We start from the raw sequence: 24,605 nt of genomic DNA on the forward strand, positions 1-24,605 counted from the left end.
CATATCTCTTATGGCAGCGCATCGTCTTCAGGGTATCTGCAAGGTTACCGATCGAAAATCGGACGTCAAAATCGAACACGCGAGCGAAATTAAGGCTGAGCTTTTAGTAAATTATAATAATCTACGTATAAATAATGTAAATTACAATAAATAATTTATAAAATATACAGCTTATCGAAAATGTTTTACTTATGCTGATTTAAACATAACGATATAATTTTAATACTTTATGATGTTATAAAAAATTTAAAAATTCAACAAGTTGGATTTTATATTAATAGAAAAAGAAAATATATTCAATATATTATATTACATAAATATTATATAAATATTAAATATTATATTACATAAATATTATATATATATTATATATAAATATTATATAAATATTGTGTTATATTAATATTATTTTATAATGTAATTACCGTTTTTAACATTTAATTTATAATAGTTTACATGAAAAAAGCCGTGTAAGCATCATGTAAACAATGCGTAAATAATTCATGTAAACATAATTTTAAAATTTACGACATAATCCTCGCTTCGGGTAACGTACGATCAATAACGGGAGGTTAACGGAGGAATAGATATAGCGGAACGTCCGATATCGCGAGATACATCCAGAAAGAAGGAAGGGTAGCAGGAGCTCCTGCATTACTTTCAGCTTCCGCTTCGCTACCGTTATGCCACCGTTGAAGGGAGAAGAGAATTGTTTTTGCTATTATAATAGTTATACAGCCTAATCTCGCATACACCATAGAACGGCGTGTCGCGTGACTCGTTTGAGTTTTCACGCGATTATTCTCTTCACAAGCATTACAATGAGTCGTTGTACCATTACATTGCTTTCTCACTCAAAAAAATGTTTTGCTTATGTAAATAGATTTTTAGATGTAATGACAAAAATTTATTTATTATTGTACTTGCTAGAATATTGTGACATGTATAATTTATAAGAGCAAATTCTAGTCACAACTTGTAACAAATCTAACAATAAAAAGTTCCATGGTCAAATATTAATCATTACATTGAATAAATAATTTCGACGATGTCAGAATAATCTTATGAAAAATGATTTTTCTGTGTATTTAATTAAACTTTATAACAAGTAATGATTCATTCTAATGATTAATTTTAACATGGATAAGCATCAGAATAATTTTCTTTCTAAATTTCACTAACAGTTTAGATATAAATTCTATCTCTATTATTTAGATTAATTAAATGCAAATTGCAAATGCAAATATGCGATATTTTGCTAATTATTTATCTATCTCAATTAATCTTTTATACCTAGAAAATTATTATTGTAACTACAAGACCATCTTTTTGAGAGTTTACTCCAGAGTTTTCTTCATTCTCAATATAATATTAACGAATTAATTTAGATTCATAATGATACAAGAATTGAAAGATTAATAATGATACAAAAAAATATCTATATAAACGTGCGATGTCTATCTACACATCATCATATATTGTTCTCCAAAATATTTATATTCTCCTTCGTGAGGCTTCAATTAAAATCTCAAGCGATTGTGGCACACTTGGCAGGAGAAAAAAAATTAATGCGTCCCAAAAAAGACGTATACAATCCAGCTACAGATTGAGAAACGTGAGCCCGATTTCGGAAAAATGGACGTGTATACGAGGCACCGTTTTCTCCATCCCACCCGTAGAAATCTGTGGTTGTGTAAACGCGGTAAGAAGCGAGAATGCGGTAGGAGACGCAGCTAAAAGACCGATGCAGAGAGCGAAGGAGAAAATTTTGATTTAAAAAGAGAGAGAGAGAGAGAGAGGGAGGGAGGGAGGAAGAGAGAAAAAACGGTATACAAGAGATGAAGAAGAAATTGAGAAACTAAGTGAGCGCTATCATATGCATACAGGTGAGATCGTCAATGAAGATTGTACGATAATTCGTCGTTAATCTGTCGCCTCGGATGAACGTGCGTAGTCACGTACGCCGGTAGCGTTATCCAAGCCAGTAAAGAGCAAGGAATAAAAGACTCCCGTCTTGAGTATGGGATACGAAAATTGCACCGCAATTTTATCAATTGCAACATCGCGTTTATGCAATTGTGTCCGAGGGATTATTTCAATGAGACAGCTTATCATTTGCGCCACTCACGCGATTTGATACCGAGCAGCGCGATTATTGAAATTGTATAATAAAACATGGAAACAAGTATCGCGCTACATGTATTAAGAAATATATACGAATTACTATATAGGATGTTTCGATAAAGGTAGGTCTCTCGTGGGCACGTAGAGCAGATAAATATAACTTCATAAGTTGCTATAGAATTTTTTTCTGCAACGCATTTTCACCGAGATATTTGTCTTTAAAATTAAAATTTTTAGAATCATTTTTCTTTTGAGTAATTTTTATATCACTTTGTACATTAAAAAAATTTGTAATAATTATTTTTACGTAAAGAGTAAAGAAACAGAGTTAAAATAGCATGATAGATTTCTTTTGAGAACTTTTCACTTTGGAGAACTAGGCACGTATTACCTATAAATCTTTATTTTAACTTAAAAACTTTGAAGTCGGTAGATTATATACATATATATGTTTTTTATATTTTTATATATATTTTTAGATTCTCTATATCTTTTTCCAAAAATAAGTACTCTCGTTTTATTTCGTCAAAATTAATAGTTTAGAGAAAAATACATTTAATTGATAGAAAGAAATAAATAATGATGATAATAAAATGATAAGAGATGTGTGAATAAAAATTTTAGAAGAAATTAAAGGGTTATTTTTATCTGTTCTAGATGCCCACGAAAAATTGTTCACCTTTACAGAAATATCTTGTATAAATATCACTTTTCAATATACGATAATATATTTTCAGCCAATGATATTTCACTGAACGTAATCCATATATTTTTTATTTTAAATGTTTACATGTATATAAAACTAAATTTAGTATATATTATATATAATATATAGAAATACAGACTGTTGGAATAAATAAAAATTATGTATTGGTGTTTAATGAAACGTTGAAATGATTAGCTGAAAATGAATATTGAAAAGTAATAAGCGTGTCAGAATATAATCAGAGAGATTATTTTATCTATCGATTTATGGCTACGCCAGGTAATATTACCGAAAAGAAGTATCGAAGTTGAACTTCCGTCAAAAAAGAGAACGGTGAAAATTTTTAGTACCTGTTAATCCCTGAGTAACCCGTTCAGTACCCTCGATTACACCGTCGATTACCGCGTAGATGGCATACCAAAGGAAATTCCTTCGACTAGCGCAAGATACGAACTGTCGTCTTATCAGAACAATATCATCATCGCGGGATTATCGTATCGTGATGGGTCCATACCATCGATTCTCTATAATCGCAACATTCGCATTTAACACTTTTATCGCAAAACGTCAACGCTCGCTCGTCAACAAAGTCACGAGACATATTTTACTTGGATCCTGTTGGCGGTCACCAACCGGTGTCTGACACGGCACGAGCCGTGAAAGTTCAGGCCATCGTCGATGCTCACTGCTATGCGAACGCGTTAAACAAGTTTACGTCCCTCCGTGCTCCTTTTTTGTAGACCCATTTTGGTGTAAGAGTGATGCAAGAGCGTTTTTACCTAAAATGTGTCTGTATTCTCAAGTATCTCTCTTTTTATGCAGTCGATACCGAATAACGAAAATCCGCCGATTAATGAACAAGTAATTGTTTGAATCCCCGATCGGCCGATACCCGTTTGTAGGCTGATCCGCTCGTGTAAGCACGGAGGCAACACCAGTCGAGCGTAAGTACAGATTAGCGGTAACTCTCTCGGACGCGCGGCGCGGAGCAATAGCCGTGTCCCATTCAGGTAAAGGCCAGTTTACACGCGGTTTCTCCTCACTGCCGCGTATTCCTATCTGCATTAAGCACGGACGAATCGGAATAAGAAGGTATAAGACGTATGGAACGAGCGGTCGATGTATTAGCATCTTTTTCAGAGGGGGTGTCAATAGGTCTTGTTGCACAAAAACTCAAGACAATATTCGTAAAAATATTGTACTGGTATTGAAAATGTTCGACAATTTATAAATCTTGTTCCGATGTCGAGTGAATCTTTGTAGCAAAAATCTCATCTTGTCTCGATTTTATTAACGATTTTTAATTATTATTGAACAGTTGTTTGAAAATGATATTTGATGTATAATCCTTATAATATATTTTAATAAAATAATTATTATTATTTATATGTCATCCAGTTATTTCTCAAAAAATACAAGTCTTTACGAAAAGGCAGTTAATTATAATAAGAACGCAAAATCAATAATCTTGATGAGGACAATCTTGACAATCTTAGTACTGACAATTAAAAAATAAAAATCTTGTCTTGATTTTGTGTTGAATTTCGAGACAAAAGAAGACAATATCAAGACTAGTATTTGTACAATTCTAAGTGTAAAAAATTTTACTCTTTCTCTGTCTGTTTTTCTCATGTTACGTATCATTTTTTTGACAAGACATATAAATCTATTAAAAATATATAATCGATTTAATGTATTATATTGTTTCCAATTGATAGTAGTTAGACGATACCAAACCATTTTTGAAGAATTTTTAATTCTGTATATTGCAAAATATTTTAATGTAATAACACGAGGATTTCTAATAAGATAATCTGAAAAAAAAGTATCTAGAGTAGATTGTAGTCGATTTTTCCTGGATTCGTAATATTAAAAAAAAGGAATGTAATTTTTTATATTGATTTTATATTGCATAATTATACAATTCGTCCAATTATTGTTTCAACTTGCTAATATTCTTTTTACGAAAAAGGAGAACAATGCAACAAAATTTTTTTATTCAAGCTATGCGAAATACTTATTCCCGGACGTGATTAATTTACCACGTAAATACTTTGGAGGAAGAGGAAGAGAAAAAGGGGAAACGAAATGAGAGACAAAGAAGGAGAGAGAGAGAAAGAGAGGGAGAGAGAGAGAAATACAAGCATAAGAGATTAGTTAATGATGGCATTATTAACTGAGGAGTAATTTCCGTAGTGAATCGATTGCAGTCCAATGGGCTTAAATGACTGTAGCGAACTGCCGCTATGCCCTAAAGAAACGTTTCGGTCTCTTCGATGGTAGTCATCAATGCCAAAGAGCGTGCGTCGCGAACGAGAGAGAATCAAAGAACGATCCGTGGACGAATGTAAGCAAGATGGAACGATGAAGGATGATTAATCCCTCTTCTATCGACTGACACACAAGCCCAACACTCTCTAATGACACGGCCAACGTAATTTTTAGCCCGTCTCTCATCCCCCTCCTGGATAGAGTACCGTATAACTCGTAATTAGCGTCTGCGACTGAAACCCTTTTCGAATGCATTCAATCATACGTACATATTACGCGTAACTACAGTAATCATATTAAGGGATAACTACAGAAAAAAGAAGCTTATATTCTCTTTTCATAAAAAAGACATTCTAATTCCACAATATTAATAGAGTGTCTCTTTGTAAATAAATGTGGGATAAATTTCGCATTTTTCCTCTCGTATGAATAATGCATAAGAAGTGTCCCGTTCAAAAGTGGAGTATTTTATTTAATAATAATTAATTCTAATTTTCTGAAAGAAATTTTTGTTAGAATAATTATTTTAAATATTAAATTTTATAATTAAAAATTATTAAAATTTTATTTATATTTTAAATCAAAAGATAAATTTGAAAAAAAAATTAGTTTTAATGTTTCTTATCCAATAATAATACTCATATTTATTTATAATTTCTTTCCTCTTTCGAATTATTATTATATTAATAAACTTTTAATTATTATTTTTATAAAATTTAATAAATTATATTATTATATAATTTATTATCTTTGAAACACAATATTTCTTATTTTCTCACAACGTATGAAAATGTTTCAGCTTAATTAACGAGATAAGATCAATCCAAATCTCCGCACGGTTGGCTGTAACCTCTCCGGAAAATCTGTTTTTATAGCGGGGACCAGCGGTCACGCGCAGGGGTAATCGATCGAAATTTCAATGACGGCCTGTAAACCTGTCATTAATGCGGGGCGTGGAATGGGGATCGGTCCATGCATCAATATGTCCGAGTGTGATTATGGTCCCGTGGTAGCGAAAGCTGGTGGGCGCTATCGCGGATGGCATCTTATTCTTATTATCATACGGGCATTCTCGGCTCGCTGCCCCCGCTACTTAAACACGAATTTTTAAGGGCGCGCCCCGTCTAATCGATTCAAAGTGATATACATATAATGAGAACCGGTCGAAATCGCGCCCCTTCCACATTAATCTCTTTACATCGCCTGACGAGAAGGTGGACACTTGCATGAGTGATGAGTAATGGAATATGTTGGTTGCAGCTATTTCTTCTCGGAAATATTATTGATATTTTTTTAGCGCGATACGTATCTACGTTTAAAAGTATGAAAAATATGAAAAAGAGCAGTATCAAAAGCAACTGGAAACACGCAACCTTTGAATTAGCTGTACACGATGCCATGTTTAATATTCATTTAATCAATAGATGTCTATCACAAAAGAGGGTGGAACGGTTATGCACATGACATTTAGATCGTATGGAAATTTTTATGATATACAGGAGTAGGCGAGGACCGACATTAGGATGACATACTACTTGTAATATAATAGAGGACTTTAATTTTTTGTGCTCAATTCATGTCTAGACAGTCTCGATAAGAAACTCAGCAAGCAAGTCAAATATTTCTTTAAATTAAAAGAAAATTGATTCCAAATTTTTGGACCAAATAATCGAGAAGAGTGAATAAAATTATTACGTATTCATGTCGTAAATAATTTTTTTTGCAATTTAATATAAAATTTTTATACTTGTATTCGAAACTTATTTCAATTAATTTACTATTCTTCTATTTTTTTATCAAAAATTGTTTATATAAAAATTAACATTGCGTTGTATATATAATATATTTATTAATAATCATTTATATATATAATTAAATTATATTGTAAACGATTATAATAAGCGAAATATTATATTAAACTTAGACAATATTTTTTTATAATTTAAATTATTTACAAGTAATCTTGTCTATTCTTTTTTTCTCCCAGTTGACACTTTGAACGGAACGCATAAATTCTTAAACCCGGCCTAGTTGATAATTGTGGAGGGCAAGGGGTTAATATACTGTTAATACTACGACGTGAGGCGACGTAAGACGGCGCCTTATCCACATCTCTATCGAATTATAATTGGAGAGAAACTTTAATTACGGAATGGACTATCGCGCGCGCGTTATTAGTACACACACATACATCCCTTTCTATTATATATGTTGCATCGCGAATAAAACATTAAAATACATAATTCTTGCAACCCTGAGACTGCATTGTCTAGAATTGCACCGAGATTAATCTTGATATTATCATGTCTTGTCATGAAATTCGAAACAAGGCAAGATTTTTAATTAGTTGTTAAGATTGAGATTTTCAAGAGATTATTAGTCTTGTCAAGATTATTGGTTTTTAAAGAAAGCTAAAATGTATATTTATCAATTAGAGAGAGAAAGATGAGAAGAATTTCTATATTATATACAAATTTAAAAAATTTTCTAGAATAAATAACATTTACATTAACAAATTTAAAAACAATTAATGTAATAAACAAAATAAACAATATATAATTTAAATAAACATACATAATTAAATAAATATACATAATTTAAATAAACAATATAAAATTTTAAACAATTATTTAGCTATATAAAACTTTGCATACAGCATGTTTATGTAATTTTTTCATTGTATGCGTATAAGTCGCATCATTGTATGCAGCTGTCTCTTCGTAAAGACAATATATTGTATATATATTATGTTTTTTTAGGAGGTAAACGAATGACAAATAGTAATGGACATATAGTAATAATAATTTTAAATTATATATTATTATATTAAACATATTTATATTATATTTTACAAGTACATAAAAAAATATTCTACCATGTATGCAACAAAATGTTTAATAAAAAAAGTCCTTAAAAATAATTTATAATAATTTTCCATCAAAAAATCATTTTTCTAAAAAAATATTATATATTATTATATTAAACATTTATATTATATTTTCTCATATTTTATTATCTTTCATTTTATATTTTATTTTATAATATTATATTTGAAACAATTGTGCAGTATTAGATAAAAATTGTTAATAAAATCGTGACAAGACACTACAAGATGAGGTTTTTATTACAAAGATTTTCTCAAAATCAAAACAAAATTTAAATTTTTCATATCAATACAATATTTTTACGAATCTTGTCTTGAACTTGCGCAATTCTAGTATTATCTTTCTAATATCGCGCGCGCTGAAAGAAATGTTTCTCGTGGATAAATTCAATATGTAATAATCTCAGCAAAATAATATATATATTATATATGTATAGAGATATCGTTAAATAGTGCAAATATTGTAATGGTCTGTACTGTACATGTACAGAGCAATAAAATACCTGTATATGATTTTGTATCAAAAAGTTGGAGATAAATCGCCGTAATGTCTATATACAGGGTGTCCCGAAACTAACGCTTAATATTTTAAAGGCAGATTCTCTGGCCAATTTAAAAACGATTTTTCCTCAGCGAAAATGTCGAGGGAGATCATTATTTTTTGCATATTCCCAATTTTTGTCATCATGTATCTTTCTAACTAAGCCTTAAATTAAAATTCTATTAAAGTAAACTCTACCTAAAATTAACTAAAGAATGTGACTTTATTAATATTTTATTCCCATAAGCCTTAGTTTGCGAAAAACCCTTTATTTTCAATCGTTTATAACTCGAAAACTATTAGTGCCGCGACATTTTCGCTGAGGAAAAATCGTTTTTAAATTGGCCAGAGAATCTGCCTTTAAAATATCAAGCGTTAGTTTCGGGACACCCTGTATACAGTCTACGAGATCCGATAAGAAGTAAATTATAGCAACAAGGTGAAGGATAATCGCGTGTGACAAGGACTTAAGGCTTAAAAAAGCCAATATAATCCAGCTGCCGTGCATATTACAACTAACGTGCGATTCGAGTTGCGTCACTCCGTCGCCCCGAGTCGCGGATTCCTTCCGTGTTCGATCTTAATTAATCGCGGCGCTTAATCGGAATAATTAATCGGACGCTTTCCACGGTTGTAATGCGACGACAGTCGTCGCGAAAGTCGATATTAGCTGCCTTGGCAGCTGGAAACTGTGCCTGCTGTATACGCGCCAGGAATACGAGTAAGTCGTTTACCGTTACCGTTAATCGATGTCTCCGAGCATTTACGTTTTACTCTTACTAATCCTCAACGAAAGTCCGCGCGGAATTCACCACGGACGGATATAAACGCTCAGCCGTGTCGGCAATTACCGCGGCTCGTTTTATCGCGCCGAGAGTCGGTGTAGTTCGCGTTTTAAGAATCGCAACCGGTCGCTCGTATCGCGGGAAGATGCAGTTATTGCTCGCGGACGTACCCCAGGATCTATGTCACAGGTTTCGAGAGAGAAAGAAAAAAAAGGGGGACTCTCTCGAAGCTTTCGGGTGGGCCGTAAATCACCCGAACCGGCTCGCTCCAAAGCGGACAACATGAATCCGCACTTCGCGCGATCGTCTTTTATAACACAATGTAAAGGATGTACATATCTGGCTATTGTGACTCGATAATGTATTGTAATCTATTCGTAAGCCAAACGTTACGACATTCGTTTGGATGCAAAAAGGAAGCCGCGGTCGATTTTATCTACCCACAAGAGATGTTTATCCTTGATCTGATAATCTGTGGGATGCAGCGATTTATAAAATGACATAATAAAGGAAATAGAAAAATAGAGTTATTGATTACAGAACAAACTTAGAAATTAATCTCTCAAGTAGTCGAGTCGAAAAATTAATTTTTGAAATCAGTTAAAAAAATCAAGAGAGGAATTAGATAGATTTATTTATTTTTTGCCCTTCATTGAAAGGGGTTTTACATAAAATGTACATTGCAGACTTTATAATATGTTTAATTATACACTGTTGTTTTTTACCCTAAATAATTTCAATTACTTTTAGATTGTCAATAATTAATTTAATTTCTTTGGTTTTATTCTCTTTTCATTCAATTAATTTCCTCTTTATTTTCTCCTAAAATTTGATTCGTTCTTTTATTATTCCTCGCATTTTCTGTATTACAATTTATTGCTAAATGCTCTAATGTTTCTACTTCATCAAGAGACGAGTTTTCCTTTTTAATAAAATCGAAATTAAGTCCATTCGATCATGTGTGTTTCATCATTATTACAAAATAGTTATTTTTTCGAGAACTACTTTCGTTGTTTTTTTAATAAAATAATTAGCAAGATAATTTATAATGCATGTAAAGACTTTTTGCAGCTGATTTAATAAATTCTTTCAGGTTCTTCTCGAGATGTTTTCAATCACACAAGAATGTTCTTTTAGGAGACACCCATATACTTTGTCATGCACCTAATGTTTTCCATTTCTCTTTTCGCATCCTACAATAGCTTTGAAAGTAAAAGGAAAATCGCGCGGACGCAACCCTATCTAATGCGAGCGTGGCGCGTGACGTTTTACCGCTAATTTGGAGAAAGTATAGACATAATAGTCGTCATTATCGACGCTGAATGGACACTCAGCCGGCGTATGTATGTATGTACATGCGAGACACGTGCATCTTACGTTAATCGACTTTGAACTAACACTCTGCGCATACCTCGTTAAGACATTCGTTGGCTGTGACTTTAAACAATCTCACTGTCAAGCCTCAAGAAGATGTAGATAAAATTATATGTATAAGGAACAGTTGATTGTTACAAAGTTATAAATCATACAAACATTAAAATTTAATTCAAGTTTTCATCATTACTGTTTTAGAGTCTAAAGGAGACGAAAATTTATAAAATTTTATTGAATTGCAATTAATATTTATAGATACATATTTTTCGTATAATTAAGTTTCTTATATTCGAACAAATATATGTTCCAGCTTAAATAAAATATTCGAAATTATAAATTGAATATACAATAACATACACATTGTCAGTGGATGAATTTTTTTAGACTATCTTATCATTGTCAATTCTCAGGAAAATGTAGACAAAATTGCAAATTAATAAAATTGAATTGCAATTAATATTTATAAATATTTTTCTTATAATCCACACAATTTCTTAAATATTCAAATAGATATTTACATAAATCTACACTTTCCTCGTTTAGATAAAAAATATTATAAATTGCGCAAAGGTACATCTAAGTTATTGTCGGTGAAAAAATATTTTTACATATAAATCAAGTATCAAGTTCCAAGGTATATACAAGGTATGTATCTACAATTTGCTCTAGCAGAAAGATGCGTTAGATGCGACGTTGAATATAGGACAATGGATAGAACATACGTGTGTATCGAAGATGTTTGCCGACTTTCGTTCTGGTTAGATGTAACGTTAATATGGCACTTCCTTCAGCCTTATACACGCTCGATGATTATGGAGGCAGTGAAAGTATCGAGGGAAGTGCCTGATGCGACGATTCGTAAGTGCGTTAATAACTAGCGAGCATCGTGTAATTAATAGACGCAAATTCCAGGGAAAATTTGCTTGAAAAATCGCACGCGTGGAAAGAGTCGTTTCCATGAAATTTTTCTTTTCCAACATGTGACACACTTTCAGTCGCTCTTCAGGTCCCCGAAGTAATAAAACCTTTACGTATATTTTTATGCGTACACGTCCGGCATATTTGGAAATTTTGTCGAGTCGCTGGTTGAATTTTTCTCATCCGAGAGAAAGCTCGCGCGGTACCTTGGTGAAACCTTTCGACCACACGCGGAACAACGTTGCAATTCATCCTTATTTTCACGTTTTGTATGTCATATCACTGTCCGTTTCGTATGGCAGCGCATTATTCACCGGCACGAAATTTACTGCAAAGCCCACTGTATCGCACAATCCCCTACTGACTGCTGTCAAATATTATCGCTCTAGGCATCTCTCGAATATGATTAATTTCATTGTAGGTGAAAAGTCGCGATTGACAAACTGCAAATACGTATATACTTTCGATGTATACACGAAATACAATAAATAATTAATTTCCCAGATATTTTCATTAATTATAGATTAATCCTTAATTGAAAGTACATCTATGCGTCCAGATAAAAATTGAAAAAGTGATAAGAAAAGAATGACGTCGGCAATATTTAATAGGAAAGAAAATAATTAATTAAGAATAATTAATTCTTAAGAATAAATAGAAAATAATTATTAAGAATAATTAATTCTTTTTTTACGCGATACATCTGTCTCACAGATTTATATTTTATAATCGAAGGGTTAAAAGAGTGCTTCGAGTGCGTTCAAAGGGGGTCGTCGTCGAAAAGCATGCTATCCGCGATCTGAGATCTATCTCGTGTCATCTACCTAGACCTCACATATTTTCTTGCGCGTTGACGTAGCCGCTCTTCCCGCATTTAGATACACACGTCGTCGAGTGTGTATCGAGATCGAGGCCGATGGAAAAGTCGACGGATCTCTCTTAAGAAGGTCGATGGGTGAACGCCATGAAAAGACTTGGGAGTGAAGAAAGAAAGAAAGAAATGAAAGAGAGGAATTATAATCGCGCGTAAGGTAAACCACGTAAGGTAACATAGTGCGCAAACATAGTGTGCCTCGCGTGTATGTATCTAATAGTTTCATCTTCACGACACGTGAACATGCCTATATATACATATATACATACATGATTGTGTGTATTAGAGACGAAAAAACTATTTTCTTTCTAATAGTTTTAATATAATATAATATTAAAGAACTGTACTATTTTAATATTTTTGTTTTATCCTTTTTCGAGAGTAACTTTAATGAATTGATGACACTTTTGCGGCAAATTATATCAAACACTACATGATTCGGATAATTTTCAATTAGATGCAAGATACAAAAATTTTTATTATACATTTAACTGAAAATTATCAGAATTATATAATCCATGTCATTTTTAGTATCATTTTTTATCGTAATAATCTCCGTTTCTTATTTTAAAATTAACTCATTAAAATTACTACGAAAAAAATAAGTACTTTTTTGTTATTATATTAAAACTAATATATTAATACTAATTAAAGTACATTTTTAAAATTTACAGACTGTGTTCTTATAGAAACAATTTATTCAACTTCAATTTTGATTTGTTTTTGGAAGATTTACTTAATTAAAAAATAGTAATTACATAATCATATAGCCAATTAAAATACGACCTACATTTAAATAATAATGATTAATTCAAATCTATCATTTAAAAAATCAAAAATAATGAAAAAATAACTAGCAATAATCAAACATAAATATAGATGTTAAATAAAAAAAAATAAAAATAAAAAAGAGGCTTACTTTTCCTTAAAAAAAAGCGTATTTTATGACAAATATTTTGTTTCTTTTTTCTATTCACATCTCTAACATGCTCTAATACATCTGTTTACATCCTCGGGAGATATCGACAGTTGACACGACGAGATTAGATCCTGGACGCGCGATCCATTTTTTTGTTCACTATAGAAATCTCGCGTCGCCATTTAGAGCAGCTTGCCCGCGTGTCGTGTCATATCCGTATTAAAATTGACGGCGGAATTGAAAGGAAGAGAAGAAAAATAACGCTTAACGCTGCATTACTGAAAAGGTGCATCCTAATAGCGAGATTAGAGCACTTTAAATTTATCTTCGTCTTGTTATGCCACAACGATTTTCCTCGATCAAACATCGTCTCTCCGTGCGATTGTCCACGACTCGCGTGTTCGTCACTCCTGTTTGAATCTCGCATCACGAACATCTGGGCTACTTGCCCAGACAAGCGTAATTTCATTATTCGCGGCTCTGCTCATTAGTCGCGGAAATAGTCGGACGCGATTACGGATCGGCTCTCTAGATTCGTCCGAATTACGAGCGAGCACGGCAAGACTTCTTCCGTGCATATTTATGAAGAGAGAGAGAGAGAGAGAGAGAGAGAGAGAGAGAGAGAGAGAGAGAGCCGGAAGACGATAATATCGACATCTTATAATTCGTGGTTTTTTTGAGATATCAGGGAAAAAAGGGAATTTCCGAAACGGAGTCTCGGAGAACAATAGAGCGGTGTATAACAATGGCGTAAGTATTCTGAAGGTGTATCGAGTATGCGATCATTCGCTCTCCGTATCGGCTACGACGGCCGATCCCAATCTCTGATCGTGATCGTTTGCTACAGGGGATAAAAGTGACCTACTTTAACACCTCGCGTATGTATCGTCGCGGCAACGCCGATGGATATGATTTCTCGTGGCAATAGGGTGTCCCATGTCATGTCCCGAGGAAATTTGTTTGCCATTTCGTGTATGTACGCACACGCATATACTATTCGCTGAATTGCTATGAGTATCTTAATTAATATCGTAATAATATACTGGTGTTGCTAAGATTGATAAAAATTTGTTCATCAAAGTAATATTTTATATATGTGTATTTTATATATGTGTGAACCACACAAGATTGACTGAAGAAGTTTAATGAGTAGAAAAAACTACTGTAAATTTTAGTTTTTATTATCCTAGCCTTTCCAATGGAATAAACTGGTAAAAACTATAAAAATAACTAATATTTAATTAAAATATATTTATATAACTTCATGCAAAAGATATTTTTTATTTAATTAATAAATCATGTCAATCAAATAAAATTACTATAATTTCAAAAAATAAAACCGATATAATAAAATCATTTTTAATTCAAATTAATGTGTGCAATTTTTAAAAATTTAGATATAAATGTCACTAAATTTTATGTATTAACTTTTAATTTAATAAGAAAAATATGTAATGATAACAATTAAAATTTTTTATCAATAAAGATTCGCGTTTTTACTTTTCAACATTTGCTAAGAAAAAGCTAACTTATTTGCTATATTTAATTTATTACGGATTTTATTTTCGACAAAACTTAAATTAGAAAATATTCTTAATTGACGAATATTGATAAAAAGATTTTCCATTTATTTTAATGTTTTTAATAGAAAAAAACCAGCTTTTATTGGTTTTCTCCAGAAAATAACAGTTTTTATCACTGCCATGGATTTTATCCAAAAAATATAGAATTTGTCTGATATGAAAAATAATAATATACTCGCATAATATAATAATTTCTCATGCAAAATGCATAAAGATGTTAGTTTCCTAGTTTTTTAAAAATCAGAAATAATTAATTTAATTTTATTTCTATTTTCGTAATTTTATTCTTATTTGTATATATTTAATTTAATTTTCTTCTTATTTCCGTTTGTGTAATGGACTTTCCTGTACCTCGCACTAAATAAAAATAAACTAAAAAAAAATTGTAAATTGCAAAGAAACACTTTTCTAATGATTATCTAGGAGAAATGTAAATCTGACCGTAATATAAGGTATGCGGATAGATACTTGTTATATTATTATTTGAAAGGGTTCATTAACATCAAACGGAACGATATATTACATCTACTGCAGGTGAATTTTCGCAAGAGAGGCGCGGCAAAGATCGGGCCACCTAGAAATCGACTTTCAATCGGCACACATTTCTCGTTCGCCGCCTATATGTTTCGGAGGATTTAATAGACGAAACGCTAATCATTTTCCACTATTTGAGCTTAATCTTGCGTCGGCACAATAACGCGTTTCGAGCGTTTTTCCCGCAGATATTATACCGTTATAAGTTCGTTCGAATTTACCGATTCTTTATACGCAAATGATATATTTCGTAAGAAACCTCGAATTTTACAATCCCATATAAATAATCATTAAAGTGAAACAACCGAGTTCTGGCATTTCGATCTTTTAATTAATTACATCGAAAGAAATCGTTTATTAAAATAAATGAAATGCAGCGTCATTTCCAGGTGATCCCAATGGTAAATGTTTCCGGCCGCTAAATTTTATTGCACTCGATTTTCGTCGAGACAGAGTGGACCACCTCGAAACCGCGTTAACGAGTCGAGTTGCGCGATTGACATACATTTGTATCTTCGTGGGGCATTTTATTCCAATTAAACGCTCGTTCGTTATCTATCGAAAAATTAACTATCTAGCCCGTATAATTACACGAAAGGAAAGTATACATAAAACATTATTATAAAATGGAGAGATAGATAGAATGGAAAACATAAAATATTCCAGTTACATTGCATCCGCAGATTTATTTATTTTTTATATAAAATCGGTTAATTTTGCGTGATATTTTTTTCATGTCTTAAGGACTTTTTAAAATGTGTATAATCAGACAATTTTCGAAATGAAATTTGCTTTGTGACACAAATTTTTCATTAGCAAGAATTTAGGAGTCCGATCTTTTTTATTAAAAAATAATTTTTTATATTTCTATTTTTATATTAATATATTTTATATTAAAATTGATGAAACATGCCATATATATATTATCAGATTAATATTAAATTAATACTAAAATAAGATTAATACTAAATTTTCCATCTTTTTTTGAGTAAATGTATTTCAAAGCACTTTTGTACAACTCATTGCACGCGCGATTTAGTCCGATAACCGTATACTTAATATTTTTTTAAATCTTCGAATAATTAAGATGAGGGATCAGCAGATCCGAATGTTTAACGTTTTTCGTGGAATTAGCACAGTATAAAACATCGTCCTTTATGCCTCGTTGTACGTCGCTAATGAAGTTGCTTTCACGGAAGTTCCTGCCTACCTGGTAACGCGCATTAATTCCAATTTATTTATAATTACAATCGCAGAAAATTATGGCCGTCTTAAAGGAAAATTTTATAGCACATTAATGTTATATGCATGCAACGATGCAACTAACAAATATAATGCTAACGTGTGATAAATATTCTACAGGAGAATCCCCTCTCGTTTTCTATTATCCCTAAATCTGCCTTGGTAAAACTGTTCTACTGTTAACGGATGTAAAAAAGTAGATACGTACAAAGGAATAGATATGTATAATTACAAATTCACTACGATAATATTTTTGATATATCATAAAAAGACTTATTTTCACGACAATAAACGCATTTGTGGGGCACGTGTGCGATCAAGCACATGTTACAGACAACACAAATTATAAAAATTATCAAGTAATTAGAGTAAGATAAGTAACTCGTCATTTTCGAGAGTAAATCACTTATGATATTTTATTTGGATATGCGTCGATGCCATTGCCACGGATGGATTCTGTCGCTTGTTGACCAAATGAGCATATAGACACGTCTCCCTATCTTTTTTGGAAGCTTGGCCCTATTTAGGATCCATCCGCCACTGTTATTTGGCACAGTGGGGATATTATTATTTACTAGAGGGATCTTGAGGGATGTGGTCACTCTACGACTTTGTGCTCGTCGGTGCCGGTTTTTACGGAAGGCCAGTCGGAAGCCAGCATGCAGTACACGCGAATACCTCCACCGGCACTTATTTGTTCAGCCAGCGACCTTTCAGGGATCCTCCATGGCAATCGGCATTGCATCCATCGAGCGAGATACCAACATCGCTCTGGAGTCGCATATCACTGTGTTAAGAAGCAGCATTAGGTGTGAGGTCCGAATAGCTCAGTGGTCTAGAACAGTTGCCCGGAAAGCGAAAGACTCGGGTTCGATTCCCGATCCAGCCATTTGCGCCTCACATATTTTTCTAGTCTGCGAATATTGTTTTCTAGCAATTATTCGTTAGGCTGAAAAATTTGTGAATGCTCTCTCCACAGAATATGCGTCAATGCCGTTGCCACGGATGGATTCTGTCGCTCGTTAAAAAAAAATGGGCGTAAAGACACGTCCGACCTCCTCCCACATACTCCCTATCTTTCTCTGATATTGACCCTACTAGGAATATATCACGAGGATCAGAAGGTGGTTGATTACTACTAACTGATCTTTCCTCCTTGTGAGCTGACATCGATAGAGAAGTCTCTTGAACAGGAAGTCAGAGAAGAGGCCTTGAAGATTTATATCATCTTCAATTAAAATGAAAGAAGATTTAAAATCTCATAATGTTGAAATAATGTTGAAATAATGTTCTCATAATGTTGGGAAAAATCCTCAGCCACACGCCGTTCCATAGAGTCGGTAGTCAATCATTCATGATAACTTCGGTCGATGCCGTTACCACGGATGGATTCTGTTGCTCGTTGACCAAATGGATGTATAGACACATCAGACTTCCTCCAACATACATCCCTATCTTTTCAAAAAACATTACAAGATAGATCTATCAACAGAAATATTGAATCCCAATGTTAAATGCAAATACTGCCTGAGGAAATTCATGCATGAATTTCAAGATTATAGATCATTTAAATTTGAGCAATCGGCTCGAGAAAGCAGCAGAGGAAGTAAATAAAAAAGAAAATGAAAAAAATGTTGTACAAAAATATAGATTTATTTCACAAAAGATCGGAAGATTTTAAAGAAAAGTCAATATTTTACATTTAAAAACGATATTGACAAACCGTAATCGAGTTATTGAAACCAACGAAGATAATCTTAAAACTATATCTGAATATTATGTACTATTACATACTATTTTGTAATAACACAGTGTATAACTAGTATAAAAAGTCCAGAAAAGATAGAGATGTATGTGGGAGGAAGTCTGACGTGTCTATACGTCCATTTTTTTTCAACGAGCGACAGAATCCATCCATGGCAACGGTATATCCCGTGAAGAGAGCATTCGCACACTCTTCAGCCCAACGAGTAATTGTTAGAAAACAATATTCGTGGACCAGAAAAATATGTGAGGTACAAGTGGCTGGATTGGGACTCGAACCCGAGTCTTTCGCTTTCCAAGTAACTGCTCTAGACCACTGAACTATTCGGACCTCACACCTAATGCTGCTTCTTAACACAGTGATATGCGACTCCAGAGCGATGTTGGTATCTCGCTCGATGGATGCAATTCCGATTGCCATGGAGGATTCTTGAAAGGTCGCTCGCTGACCAAATAAGTGCCGGTGGAGGTATTCGCATGCACTGCATGCTGGCTTCCGACTGGCCTTCCGTAAGAAACGGCACCGACGAACACAACACCGTAGAATGACCACATCCCTCAAGATCCCTCTAGTAAATAATAATATCCCCACCTTTTTACATGAATATTTATTTCTTTCACCAATTGTGCGCCATTATTATAGGATGACTCTAAAATAGGTCGTTCAATTTCGCAGGTAGACAAGCAGAAGGCGCAAACAGGTAGAAATGCAATCAAATCGCGATTACCCATCGTGAATTAGCTTTATCTCGTGAAAACGATAGCAAATAACGTTTCGTCATTAGCGTGTAACAGCAGATTTCTCATGCTCTGCATTCGTTTATTCGGAGTGAGCATCAGCGGCTCGTTAATCGACGTGGCTTTCGCGCTCGTGTTTCGAGAAAGCGCATACAAATGGCGCATTAATACACCACATTTCGTTTCGAGTTTCCGAGACGATTATCCCTTGATTTTTGGGTCGGATATATGCGGGACAGATCTGTTATGGCCCGGGGACCGTGACGGCGAAACGCTCTAACAGACTCGGATTCTCTCCGAGAAAAGAGACCCAAATCCATCGCGAACAAAAGCGTCTCTAATTTGTTCCGAACTGGCACACACACACACACACATGCACACACTTGGAAACTAGAACGAAATAGCGATGCGCCCAAGTGAATGCATCTCTGAACTATATCTATTTCGCTGCAACGTGAAATAATTGATTGCATCTCGCTACCACCGACGATGTTAACATGACGATGGCTTTCGACGAAAGTGAAATCACGAGAGAGAATCAGTCTACTTTTAGACTTGAAATTTTTACCGAGAGATTTTTCTGAGAGGGCCCTATTATAGCATGAAGATTCGATTCGTTACACAAGGTACTTTTTATTAATCTTCCAATGGCGACTAAATAGGTTCCGACAAAAAGTGATTTTTAAATTAGATGAAAATTTATGCACACAAAATCTTGCGATTCTCGTGAAAAGATCTAACGATTTTGTGTGTGAAATTATAGTGATATGATGAAACAAGAAAGCATTAAATCTTTTATTTTTTTAATATAGCTAAATTATGCAAGATTTATGAAGTAAATTTTACAAATAAAATATAATAAAAGCATACATTAATAAAAATTGCATAAAAAATTGACGCACTACTTTTCGGCGATTAATTATTCGATCAGTGGTTTTATTTTATGTTAGCAAAAATAATTATTTTAAAAAATGCAATGTAATAACATATGAAAACAGATTAAGATTCTAAAATTCGGATTGCACTAGATTCAACGCAAGACAATATTCGTAAAAATATTGTATTAATATTGAAAATTTTCAAAAATCTCTTGAATAAATTTTTGTAGCAAAAATCTCGTCTTGTACTGTCTTGTCTCGATTTTATTAATAATTTTTACCTAACATGAATAATTGATTAAACAATTGATTAAAATAATACATAATATATAAGTTTTATAATATAATTTAAGATAAAATTTATTACACATCTATGTGTCATTCGCTTACTTCCCAAAACACGATATATATATGTTGTCTTTATACAAAAAGACAATATTACATACAGAGGTGCCAGAATGATACAGCTCACATGCATATAAGCAGAGAACCGCATACATGTGTTGTATGTAAAATTTTGTATAGTTAAATAATTTTGTAAAATTTTGTATTATTTTTTTTTATTTTGTTTATTGTATCAGTTGTTTGAGAACTTGTTAATATAAATGTTTTTATTTATTAAATGAAATTTTTTAAGTTCATATATAATGTAATAATTTTTTTCTCATCTAATTTACAAATATGTATAATATGTACATGTATTTTAGCTTCTTTTAAAAATCAATAATCTTGACAAGACCAACAATCTCTCTCTCTCTCTCTCTCTCTCTCTCTCTCTCTCTCTCTCTCTTGACAATCTTAGTTTTTGTACTGTCTTGACAATTACAATAAAATCTTGTCTTCATCTTATGTCGAATTTCGAGATAAAAGAAGACAATATCAAGATTAAATTGGTATCTCATGCAACTCTATCCAAAATGATAAGTTTTTTCACTTTCTGAGTAAAATGTTTTGATCAGAAAATGGATTTCTAGTTTCAATCCAGTCAATCGATAGAGGGTGAGAAGACTAGGACACCTAAGATATATGTGGAGAAGCTGTCGACACAAGGTAGAACGCACGTGTTTAGGAAGCGCGCGCGAGACTAATCAGTGAAAGTGGCGCGTTCGATCACGGCAAGTGGTTACGGTTATTTTAAGAAGGAATCGGCTTGACCCAATTCACACGGGGGATTCCGCCACAGGCGGACTAATCGCCTTTCGGATAGCATTCGTGATCGCGAAAAGCAGCGAAGGAAAAACTGTCTCGTTCTTCATTAGAATTTTTTTTAAGTAGATTACGTTTTTCTTCCGTCTTTTATCAGAGCAATGCATTCCCATCACTCAATAATAATCTCTTCTATTAGGATTCGCGGCTTGATCCAGAAAAAAGGATCCAGAAAAAAATCAAGTTGCAATTTTTTTCTTCCATAGCTTCTTTTCCCGCCAACTCAGACAAATATCAAAGACTTCGTAAAGACGTCTAAAATACATTATAATTCTTTGCGCATCTTTTTCACTTTTGCATTATATCATATAACATTTGTAAAAAAAAGTACGATACTAAAATCATATAAATGTATGAACGGAAGCAAGACTGTCTTTCGTGAGTAAAAGAACATCACATTATCGATTATATATATTAATATTTAATAGTTAAAATTTATTTTTATTTATGTGTTTCGGTAAATTAATGAGAAAAGCTATTAAATTTCGCTAGAGTATGCATTAATATCTTTTTTCATTGAAATCAATGAATCTTTAGCAAAGCCAGAATTTGCAAATTACTATAATAAATATATATCCTTGATTTTCTTCCTGCAATATATAAAGAAATTTTAATTAGAATTTCTGCTCTCGTACAAGAAAGATAAAAACGATGCAAAATGAGATATTAACATCTGCGGGGAATCTAAGGATATTTATATTCAAAACTATATTCGCTTATAATTCGATCGCACGGTATCGAAACTTTCTAATAATATTAACCTGCGGCTATTGATTATATTGTTTTCAATCTAGCGCGCTCGCCTACTTCTGGAAGCGGCGATAATTCTTGTATTAGCAGTCGGATAATGCTCGTTACTGATCGATCATCTATTCCGGAGACTAATTTCATCCGCACGGATGCAAGTATATTAACGCTTAAAATTGCTTTCGCGCCAGGCGCGGTGTGAGACTTTCTATCGATACCGCGAGATTAAAACTTTCCAATCTTTTACACGTTTCAGCGGATCATCGCGTGATTCACTGTAAACGATCGTGAATTATTTTACGAAGCTCGTCTTTACTTTACAAATGAGCGAATGTCGCTTAATTTCGTTTTTTCTTCTTTTTTAAATAATTCACGATAATTCGCTACTTTATTACTTTATTATTTTAATGTATAAGAATTGGAGATATCATACGTTAAGTTATGATAACATCTCCAAGTACTATTATTACTCATTGTTACGCGGATTTATTGGAACCTTAGGGTCGCGCGAGATCCCCAGAGAGTCTTGATATTATCTTGTCTTATCTCGAAAATTCGAGACAAGATCAAGACAAGATTTTTAATTAATTACCAAAATTAAGATTGTCAAGATTATTGATCTTATCAAAATAATTTATTTGTAAAATTTGTAAACTTTATAAATTAAATTAGAGGAAAAGCCACTATATTATATTCGAACTTAAAAAATTTTATTTAATATCTAAAAACATTTATATTATAACAAATTTAAAAACAATCAACACAATAAATAAAATAAACAGTATAAAATTTTACATTTAATATAAACGAATAACATAAATAGTAATAATTATTTTGAATTATATTATAAAAATGATGTTAAATATGGAATATTATTTTAAATAATTATTCAGTATTAGAAATAAAAACTGTCAATAAAATCAAGTAAAAACAGCACAAGACGAGATTTTTGTTGCAAAGGTTCACTCAAGACAAGATTGAAGTTTTCGAAAATTTTTAATATTTTATTTACTATTTTTACAAATATTGTTTTATACTACTTGACACATTGCGACATCTGTCACCTTTAAATCCTCAATGAGATTTGTAACTGGTTTCGACTCTATCGACGCGCAATCGCACATCAAGTACTCGTCATCTCGAGAATCGACTCACCAATTTCGAAGCTAATCGTTCCTCACAGGGCAGCCGTCTGTATCGTAGGGCACTCAATCGATCGTTATTCCTGGCCCATCTTCCCCGTCGATCGTTCTTACGAACACGCGGCCGTATTTACACATTCGGAGACGATCTGATGCACGATGCACATGACACGATCAGATGCAACCGCAATATCGGACTGTCAGGCACATGGATCGTGAGACAAACTTATTAATTAATCTGAAAAGAGAGAGAAACCGATATCCAGCGTCGCTCTTCGAGATCGATTCCTGAACCTTTCGCGCGATCGAAACCGAAACCTCGAAACCGATTTATTTCGATACTATTCGCGTGGCCGCGTGATACGCGCGTATCGAGAGATCCACGTGCACTTCCTCGGCGTGCACGCGGTTCGACTACCGGTCGCGCTTTGCGGATCGCCTCATTGCGTCCAGCGTGGACGAGGAAGCCGAGAAGGAAGGTGGTAGTAGGGAGCCACCACACTCGGTCTCGGCCTCGTGCCGCGCAACAACCACGTGTCGTCTCCCGCCAGGATTCCACGAGATGGATGGATCCCCGGCCCCGGAGCCGCGCCGGATGCGATTGGATACGAACGACGAGCGAGGAACCGTCATCACGGTCGTCCCCGTCGTGGGAGAGAAACTTTTCACGCACTTTTCCACGCAGACAAATATCCCTGACAGCCGTAGCGATTTCTTGGGACGCGCGGTAGCGGGATTTCGAGTCGCGAATTAGTACATTGACGATAAGGATTTTGACATTTGCATCGAAATCCCCGCGTTTCTCTCCGATTAGCGGTCGCGTATAAGTCTATAATATACGAAAATTGGAATATCATTATGTACAGGTTGATACCCCGAGGAAAGTTTCGCGTGCCACTTTGGCTACCATTAAATTAGACTGTAATCGCATCGACGAGGGAGCGGATGACAGGATAATACTGATAATACCGGCCGTAATGACAGACCTCTGATGACAAGACAAACAAATTTATTTAAGCGAAAGAAAAAAAGATGCTACTTTTCTGAAGCCGTCCGCTTCTCCAGCCATTTTACGTAACGAAGTGAAAATGAGCTTTCCCTCTGTTCTCGACACCATTCAGCACCGACACTGTCATCTTCGCGGATCTCGCACCGCGTATGAAAAATTCATATTTATTGTTGCGAGAACGCGCCATCCTATTTCTGTCACCGAAGTAGAGTTGCATGAGATATCGAGATTAATCTTGATATTGTCTTGTGTTGTCTCGAAATTCGAGACAAGATCAAAACAAGATTTTTAATTAGCTATTAATAAAACAGGAACAAGACAAATATTGTCGAGATTATTAATCTAAAAAATACTAAAATATGTATG

The 24,605-nt window shown here is 33.5% G+C and overlaps 1 protein-coding gene across 1 annotated transcript in view; it reads right to left on the reverse strand.

Moving 5' to 3' along the window:
• Positions 1-23,640, reverse strand: part of LOC145969667 (uncharacterized) — a 47,935-nt gene extending 24,295 nt beyond the window's left edge. The window contains exon 1 of the mRNA XM_083095792.1: positions 23,244-23,640. The gene's annotated coding sequence lies outside the window, so the exon portion shown is untranslated. The remainder of the gene's footprint in view (positions 1-23,243) is intronic.
• Between the last annotated feature and the right edge of the window lie 965 nt (positions 23,641-24,605).

This window comes from Camponotus vicinus, unplaced genomic scaffold (assembly GCF_025532165.1).
Source record: "Camponotus vicinus isolate PSW18456_S1 unplaced genomic scaffold, iyCamVici1.0 SCAF_4, whole genome shotgun sequence".
Taxonomy (NCBI): Eukaryota; Metazoa; Arthropoda; class Insecta; order Hymenoptera; family Formicidae; genus Camponotus; species Camponotus vicinus.